The following is a 9,553-nucleotide window of genomic DNA, read 5'->3' as shown; positions in this document are numbered from 1 at the left end:
TCCTTGGTATCCTACTGGTAGCAACATCTTACTTGGTAGATAAAAGGATGGTACTAATACTCTACTAAGTATTAACTCACTAGCATTTCTTATCCTGGGTAATAATTCAGTGAAGACTCTTTTTGTCCCTACGTGGAAGTTCCTCCAAAATGTTTCCACATGAATGCTTCTCTTCTCAACCATCTCTAGCTGGAAGATGTCTTGGGTCTCATTTAGTGTGTTTCTTGAACTCTCAAAAACCTGTATTGTCCACAAATTTCTGTCACGTGTTCAAATAAAGCCATTTCTATTCTCTATCCTGGGTTTAGGCATCGACAAAGTCTGGTATAATTGTGTAACCACATAATCACAACCTCCCACTGTATCAAGCTTATTTCAACACTTTTAGCTCCTCTGAAATTATTTTCACCTTTGCAGTTCAGAACATGTGTGTCTTTATAAGCAACTGTGGGAAAGAATCACATCACTCACTGCCAGCATTACCAAACTTCCCTGTAAGCAAATCCCCCCTTTCCCAAATCTCAAAGTGGATCCTCCAGCTGGCAGCCATGAAAGCACCCCTTCCTCAGTTGCTGCCCCTCTCATCACCTGGCCTTTCCTAACTTGAGAGGAACTGTGTTCTTCAGCTTGAAATAAAAAATGGAGACTTCTTTTAACCTGCAGTGGGCTTATCAAAACCATCTTTTTCACAAAGACATCCTTTTTTTACATAGAAAATCTGCTGATAGCAACTCCAGAAATAAAGTTAAATTTGTTTCTTCCTTTAGACCTGAAATACTAGTTAGAAACCGAGTAAGAAAGATCAGCTTTGGAATAGGGGGGAAGTGGAAGGGTGTAGGAAAGATAATACAGGGAGTAAAGTACTTGCATTGCATATAGTTTGTTCCCTGAGAACTACCAAGAATAATTCCTGAGCACAGACTTGGAGAAAGCCTTGAGCACTGCCATCCCCCCAACAATGAAGCTTTGTTTGGACCTCTGATTCCCACTGTTGGCCAATTTCTTCCTTCTGCTTTGCCTGCCATGCCCAGCATTTTCCTGTTGCTTCTTCTATTGCAACAATCTCCTTCTTTTAAGTCCTGGCCTTTTGGGCAGCTTTCTACCTTTATAGGTCCGACTTAACCTCAACCCAAACAGTCACATTCAAAGAACCCAGTTCATTCTCTGATAAGGTCTATTCATAGTAAGAACTGTTGCTCCAACAAGACAGAAAAGATACTCTCTCTCGGGGATGGCCATTCTTAAACAAAAGAAACTGAGAGTTTCATTTATTTTGCAAGAACTAGCTTTTCCCCTTCAATGTTATCTGTGTCTCTCAAATGCTTCCTACAAGCTGTCTTCTGGGGTGGTCTGATACAGAAGGGACTTCCTACTGATTGTCTTGTTAAATTCTCAGATTACCTCTGATTTAATATAGAATCCTTGAGAGTTTTACATCCTCTCAGGGAACCCATAATGAGTACTCTTACACTTTAGTAGGCTGTGCAAGAATCTTTAGGGAGTCTGTTGAAAAGGTAGATTTTCAGGTCCCTTCCTGCCTGAGTAGCTCCAGAAATCTATCTCTTGTTTGAGGACACTTAAGTTTCTGACCCCAGAAATAGAAGGGGAATATATTTTACCAAAGTGAATAATTTCAATTGTGTTGGCTAAAAAGATTGGAATAGTTGTAGGCTAAGTTTTATTTACATCTTTAAAAAATTTCATTAGGGGCCAGAGATATAACACAGCAGTAAGGCGTTTGCCTTACATGCGGAAGGTCGCTGGTTCAAATCCCGGCATCCCATATGGTCCCCCGAGCCTGCCGGGGGTGATTTCTGAGTGTAGAGCAAGGAATAACCCCTGAGCATTGCCGGGTGTGACCCAAAAAAAAAATTCATTGACTTGCAAAAATGCTGATTTCAGAGATATTACTTAGAAAGCTAAATTTTAAAATGAGTTGACTAAAAGGATTATTAAAAATTAATGGTGAATTGCAAAGAGGAAGGAAGGAAAGAAGGAAGAAAGGAAGGAAGGAAGGAAGGAAGGAAGGAAGGAAGGAAGGAAGGAAGGAAGGAAGGAGGGAAGGAAGGAAGGAAGGAGGGAAGAAAGGAAGGAAGGAAAGAGGGAGGGAAGGAAGGAGGGAAAGATGGAGGGAAGGGGGAAAGATGGAGGGAAAGAGGGAGGGAAGAAAGAAAGGGGGAAAGAGAGAGGGAAGGAAGGGGGAAGAAAAGAGGAAAGGAAGAAGAAAAGGAACAAAGAAGGGAAGGAAAGAAGAGAAGGAAGGAGGGAGAGAAGGGAGAGAGGGAAGGAAGCAGGGAAGGAAGGAGGGAAGGAAGGAGAGAGGGAAGGAAAGAGGGAGGGAAGAAAGGAGGGAGGGAAGGATGGAGGGAGGGAAGGATGGAGGGAGGGAGGGAAGGAAAGAAAGGAAGAAAGGAGGGAGAGAAGAAGGGAGAGAAGGAAGGGAGGGAAGGGAGGAGGGAGAGAAGAAGGGAGAGAAGGAAGGGAGGGAAGGAAGGTGGAAAGGAAGGAAGGAGAAAATGAAGGAGGAGGGAAGGAAGGAGGATGGAAATGTATATGGTGACAACTGAGAAAGTTCTATATTTATGATGAAGCTGAGGCTAGAGTATCCAAAATGAAAAGCCTCTGCATATTTGAAATGGTTATTTCAAACTTAGAGAATATTTCCTTTTGTATATAGCATATCTTCTTTTTAACTATAAAAGGCTACGTGTTACTGAAAATTTGAATTCCAAAGAATCTAGGAAGATGAAATGAAAGATACTGGAAAACCATCATTTAGAAATTAGCACTTACAATGTATATGTTGACGTCCTTTCTTTTAGCTTTGTACATGCTTGCACACTCTATTTCTATGTGTGTCTGTGTATTTCTTTTTTCTTTATTCTTTAAACTTTTAAAAATTAAGAAAAGGATTGAAGAAATAATACAGCAGGTAAGTCACCTTTCTTGCACATAACTAATTCTGATTTGATCCTCTAAACACTGACTTAATTTTTGTCCAAAATTTCTTGTATTCTAGGCTACTAAAATCTCAACTAGAACCATTCTCTTACAGCATCAGAAGGACTGTCTGTTGCTGTCATAGATATATCTTACTGCTTTGATCTTGTGACTATTGGGTACAACCGATATAACTGGGAACTATGCTCTTCAATATGATTTGTCACTTGCACTTTATTTCTCACTAGCAACAAAGACAATCTTAAAAGCAAGAAAAAAAGTCACTAAGTCTGGAAACAGAGCTCAAATGGCTGAGTCATTTTGTTTTTACCTACTGCACTATATGACACTCAGCATTTCCAGGGCTAAACACTGCAGAGAAGGGAGCCTTAACTTCACTTCTGCCTGGACTCTATCTAGTATAAACAAAAGAGAGTGAGAAAATTAGGGGCGGGAGAGTTAATACAGGAGTTAAATCATCTGCATGCAGTCTCTTCAGTCAACTCAGGTTTGATCCCTAGCATTAATTATCATGTCCTGAATACCACCATGGGTGAGTCCTGTATGTCCACCCACCTCCAAAAAAAGATAACTGCTACCATATTTTTTATACCATAAGATGTACTTTTTTTTCCCTCCAAAAGATGAGGGAAAATGTCTTATGGAGTGAATGCCACCTGGAGCTGAAGCCAGAGTATCTAAGATAATGTTTTTTATTTTTGATGTAAAAGAAAAGTTAGGTAAATGTGTTTAACCAGTGGTGGACCAGCTTATTGTAAATATATTTTGGCTTTGCACACTGGTTGTTCCCCATTATAATCTCTTGACCACTTCTCACATTACACCATTTGTTTTAGAATATTTTTTTCTTGTTTTCTTGTCTAAAACCTATGTGCATCTTATTGTCAGGTGCATCTTATAGAGCAAAAATATATGGTATTCACAAAAACCTGATGTGTGTGTGTGTGTGTGTGTGTGTGTGTGTGTGTATATTAGAATCTTCTTATTGACTGGATGCATTTTAACCAGCCTTGTCTGCAGAAATTCACTCTGATACATCTTTTTCTTTGAGGTGGGCTGTTGGGCCACATTAAGTGGTGTTCAGGGTTTACTCCTGGTTCTGCACTCAGGGATCACATTTGTTGGGGCCTAACGGGTCATATAGGGTGCTGGGGATTGAATCCAAATAGGATCATTTCAAGGCAAGCACTCTGCCCACTCTACTATCTCTTCATCCTTCTCTGATACATCTTCATGCTTATTTTCTGAGTTTATGGTTTATACTGTTCTTTGATAGCTTCCTGAGGACTCTCTTTCCTCTGCCTGATGTTATAGGATACAAGGTACTGGGCATAAACTGATAGGATCCTTTAAGAGTGTGTAGAAAAAAACCTACACTTTTTTTATTTTATTGGATGGAAATTTTCATAGCAGGAACTCTCTAGTCATGGCAGACACCTCTAATGGTTCTATTGTTGAGCTACAGCATAAACCTTATTTCTCTTATTTTTTTATATCTCAATCAACAAACTGCATTCTTGCAAATTCTTTCAAGAAGGAAGTGAGAAGAAGGTGGTTAATTTTGGACATCACACCCAGTGGCACTCATAATTTACTCCTAGCTCTGCACTCAAGGATCACTTCTGGTGGGGTTCTGGAAACACTATGGGGTGCTGGAGATCTTTCTATGTTGGCCACATACAAGAAAAATATCTTGCTGTTGACCCTTCTCTCCAACCCCCTGAACAATCACTTGCTTTGTTTGATCTTTGGGTCTGATTGATGAGAGCCCTCCAACTGAACTTTAGAGTTTTAATCCACACTGTAACGACATAATTTTAGGATTGTCATCCAGTTTTTTCTTTTTTGTCAATTTTCATGTCAAATTTTTGGTTTATCCTCCACATGTCAACATTTGGCCAGCTGACATAGCATATCCTTCTCAGAAGTTAACACTCCGAGTTGAAGTATTACATAGGGAATCCTGATGACTAACATAATACTACACGTACTTAAGTGGGGATTCTAACAAGCACCCTTACATAATGTAAGACTTCTATAAGAAGTCCAGCTCTTCACTACGCCCTCTGTTAACAACAGGCTTCTTTATATTACACATATAATCTACTTAAAATTGTTGAGGCTGCGAATTTAATATTCTACAGGAGAAAACCTTCAAGTCTGCTATGAGTGGTGGCACATTCCCCAAAATGCTTATTTCTAAATGACAGTGAATAATTTTTCTGTCTAATAATGTGCAGATATGTTGAACAGCTAATGAGGGAGGATAATATCTCTGTCTGCATAATGCATTTCTCTTACTCAGCTTTTATTTTTGAAAAATTATGAACATACTGAAAGTTTCTAATAGAATAGAATAGAATAATGAACATCCACCTAATCTTTGCCCAATCAATAACATTTTATGACATTTCAATACTTTGGCAGGTTCACTCATATGTGTGTACATATATATGCTTCTATATGTACACAACACTATAATTATTATTTTGCTCATGCTTTTACACCTAATAGGAAACTCTCATATAATTATGAGACTTAAAATTTAACATTATAACAATGTTAGTTATTACATACATTATTAGATATATATTCAAATTGCTCCAATTGTCTCTTTTAACCTAAATCAGTTTTCAACCTCTCTCTTTCAGCTATAATAATATATATGTTTTGTTGATTATAATGTTTTGTTTTATAGCTACTTCTCAATTTGGATTGATTACTTTCTCATAATTAGTTTTAGGTTAAACTGGGATTGGAGGGAGGTTCAGGTTACTGTATACATCATGATCTCAATTTGTGCCTCAAGGTAAGGATAGTATTTATCATATTTCTCCGCTGTTGAAGGTTTGTTTTTCCTTCAAGTTAACAGGAACCTAGAAGTAAAATATTGTGAATATTTTATTTCCTAAACTTTTACATATCTATTGCCATCTCCAGTGATGCTCAGAAAACTAATCATTCTAGTTCATTACTTAGGGTCTCCGCAGTGTTTAGGGGATCATGTGTTGACAAGTATGAAACTTGGGCTTACAGCATGCAAAGTATATGCTCAGTTCATTGAGGTATCTCGCCAGCCCTCTAGTGTTCTTTTACCCATGGTTCTGTTAACCATGGTCTTAGCATCCATGATGATTTCTCATGACATAATTCTAATTACTATTCCTTGAATGTTTTGATTGGCTATTTTTCAATAAAGACAACCATTATCTTTTCTCCTTTAAATTATTTTCTAATTGTACCCAATCATGGATAATTTTGAAATATGTAATGTGTTTAGTCAATTCCTATTATTGGTGTGCTTGAATTGTTTCAAATTTGGCTAATGTAGACCTTTTAAATATTCAAATTAAATATGAATTTTGGACAAATGTTTTCCAAAATGGGGGCGGGGGGCAATAGGAGGGACTAAAATCACATCTAGTATGTGGATCCGCTCTCTATGTGGATTAGTTTATTAATTCTTCAATAAGTTTAAAAAATAAGAAATACTAATATTTTGCGGTGGTATTCTTTTTTGTTTTTTTTTGGTCACAACCAGCGGTGCTCAAGGGTTACTCCTGGCTTTGAGCTCAGAAGTCACTACTGGCAGGCTTGGGGACCATATGGGGTGCCGGGATTCGAACCGGGATCTGTCATGTGTTGGCCGCTTGTAAGGCAAATGCCTTACCACTGTGCTATCGCTCTGGCCCCTTTACTGTGATATTTTCAATTCAGCAATATGATATGAGCCCAGTAATATAGATTTTATGGCACAAATAACTTATAAATCAAAATTTATAATATAAAATTATGAACAGATACTTAAGACTATTAGTGGGCCAACATGTCAGAATATACCAATGCCTGGCTCAGCATTCTTTTCCTCCACACCTGATAAAATATTTTTGCTTTGAGGTAAATGTATATATGTGTGTGACCAATTCTTTAATGATGCCAGTCCACAAGTGGATAGCATAATCTGCACAGTTAGATGCATTTAAATTAGGCCAGCTCAGTGGTAGACCACTTGCCTTACATGTCTGACTTCTGAGTTCCATTTCTGACAGTGGATGGATACACACACACACACACACACACACACAAGAACCACACATTTTCAACACACATAAGCTAACTGTTTAGCCAATTTAATACAGAACATCTCAACTACTCTCACGGAGTATTTGTACCAGCATCAGTACCACTACCTTGTTGGTACAGATTCTTTCCATTCCCTTTTCAAACTAAATTCTCTGAGATGCACAACATGCTGAGCACTTGAGGGCAGTAACTCCTCTCTGATATTCCCTAGGACTTCTGCTTTCTCTTCTGCTGTGGTTTACTCACACAGAGTCAGTTGTATTTGTTCCCAAGCCTATTTGGGGTTAATTAAACTTATGATTCTAGTAGTTTAATTAATTGAATTAAGCACATTTTAATTAAATATTATGAAAATCAAAAAACTAAGAGGACAAAAAGAGAGTAGTTATTATTCTAAACACTAAGTTGAAGGCTTTGAAAATCTCAATAATCCCAAGTCACTAAAAAAAATTAGTTTTTCAACAGGTGTAAGCAAGAAACATTTAAAAGGCTAAAAGAGGAATTATGAAAGCTCCCTATGGGTCTAGATTCAAAAAGCCTCTGAAATGTCTGCCTTATTTTAAATAAACCAAAACTCAATATTGCATCATGGATATGATTTTCGCATGAAGTCTCCAAACTACAGATTTGCACTAAGGGGGATAAACAAAAGTCTTTCACCCTATATCAAAATATTGTCTCTACATGCATTGTTATTATTTAGGATTTTCAGATTCCCAAACAATTATAGCTGGTCTCTATTGTCAAAATAAGATCTGTGTGTGCTGAATATCTATCATGTTAGCTGGTGTGTGTCATTATATAGGTTAAAAAAAGTTTCTCTTGCATTTCTATGTTTCAGGAAGGACTTCTATTGAACTTCTCTAAGTACCTAACACTGTTTCTGCTTTTCCCAAATTAGAACTTCAAAAAAAAAATTTTTTTTTTTGCTGAGAAGAGCTTATATAATAGTGCGGTGTTGCAAAGGCAAACTTGCAAATGGATGTACTACCTTCAATGTGTCCTCTTCTGGCATGAGTTAAAAACTTTGACTTCTGACTGAAGCAGCTGCTAGCTGCCACCCATATAGCTGTAATTCATCAAGGAGTCACTTAACAAGCATTTGTGGATGAGGATTTTTTTTCTCTTTGGAAATTATTCAGGAGCTCAAGTGATACCTAAACAGCTAAGGCATAGAAAGCACACTCAGCAGTTAAATGGTCTCTAGTGGAATGGGGAAAGAGGACATGGACTCTAAGATTCCTACTGTGTTCAACCCCCAAGTCAATCTGTAGTATAGAACCAATCTCCCAGCACAGTAGGGTGGGCAGTAGAAACAGCCTCTCACCCTTCAGCAGGAGAATGTGAGTGAGCTTGAGCACCTGAACACACACAAGGTCATGTTAGGTCACAACATGTTACATTGGCATGGATGGAGCCCCATTGCTTAGTGAATCCAGTCCACATCTGTGAATCCAGGCTGACATCTGCACCCAGAAAAACCCAGATAGCAGCCCACCTTCTAGTCTTAGCTCTACACTCATCCAAATTTACACACCATCCCCCAGAGAAACTCATTTCAGGTAAGTCCGATATTGATCTAAATTGCTTTCCAACCTGTTCTAATCTATCAAAATCATGCACAACCATTAAGGTCCCAGGTCAAACCTTTTCCTTAAGGAGTACTTTGGTATATTATGCCTCAAGCATCTTTCTTTTCTTTGAAGCCTTAGAGCACTAGGTGTGTTCTGCTTACTGTGCTATTATTTATCTCCCTTTATCCTTCCCTTCCCCATGCTAGCCCTCATTATTAAGTTACACTAGGTAAATGGGTGTCTCAGAACAAAATGCAGTGCTGAGGAGCTTTTCGAGTGATGGGAGATTGAATTTGTGGCCTCAATGAGAGCTATGTGCCAGCCCAAGTATCATGAGTTTATACTTTTACTCCTATGCTTCCTGAGGGCAGGCACTAAGTTTGACTTTTATTAGCATTTTAGCCTGACCTAGCCAACTCTGCAACTTCTGCTTGGGTATATAACCTCTGAAAAAATGTTTCAAAATGTTGTTTGAATTGTGTTCATCTTTAACTCTCTCGGTCTACAAGAAAGTTGGAAGGAGTTTAGAAAATATTTTTGAAGTTAAAGGACACATAGAGTAAGAATGAAAATACCCTATACCATGAAATTCTCTGACCTGAAAAGTAAAATAAATATTCAAGGGACTATTTGACTTCCAAAGATGTCTCGTTATGAATTCTATAGATTTATTTATTTATTCCCATTTATTCCCAGGCAAATTTTATTTGTTGAACACTAGGTTATGCCTCTTCTATTTTCTTGAAACTTTCAAATTCAAATCTTATATTTTTATTCAAATTTTTAATTTAATTAATTATTAAACTATCAGTAGTCTTAGAAAACAAAGAATTTAACTGTCTACCTGAGGGAGAGAAGCAGAACATTGAGTGGTCAAATACACAATCCTAAAGATTAATGCTTCAAATCATGCAGGAAACTACTTATTATATATA

This window comes from Suncus etruscus, chromosome 2 (genome assembly GCF_024139225.1).
Source record: "Suncus etruscus isolate mSunEtr1 chromosome 2, mSunEtr1.pri.cur, whole genome shotgun sequence".
NCBI lineage: Eukaryota > Metazoa > Chordata > Mammalia > Eulipotyphla > Soricidae > Suncus > Suncus etruscus.
This window is presented reverse-complemented; position numbering follows the sequence as displayed.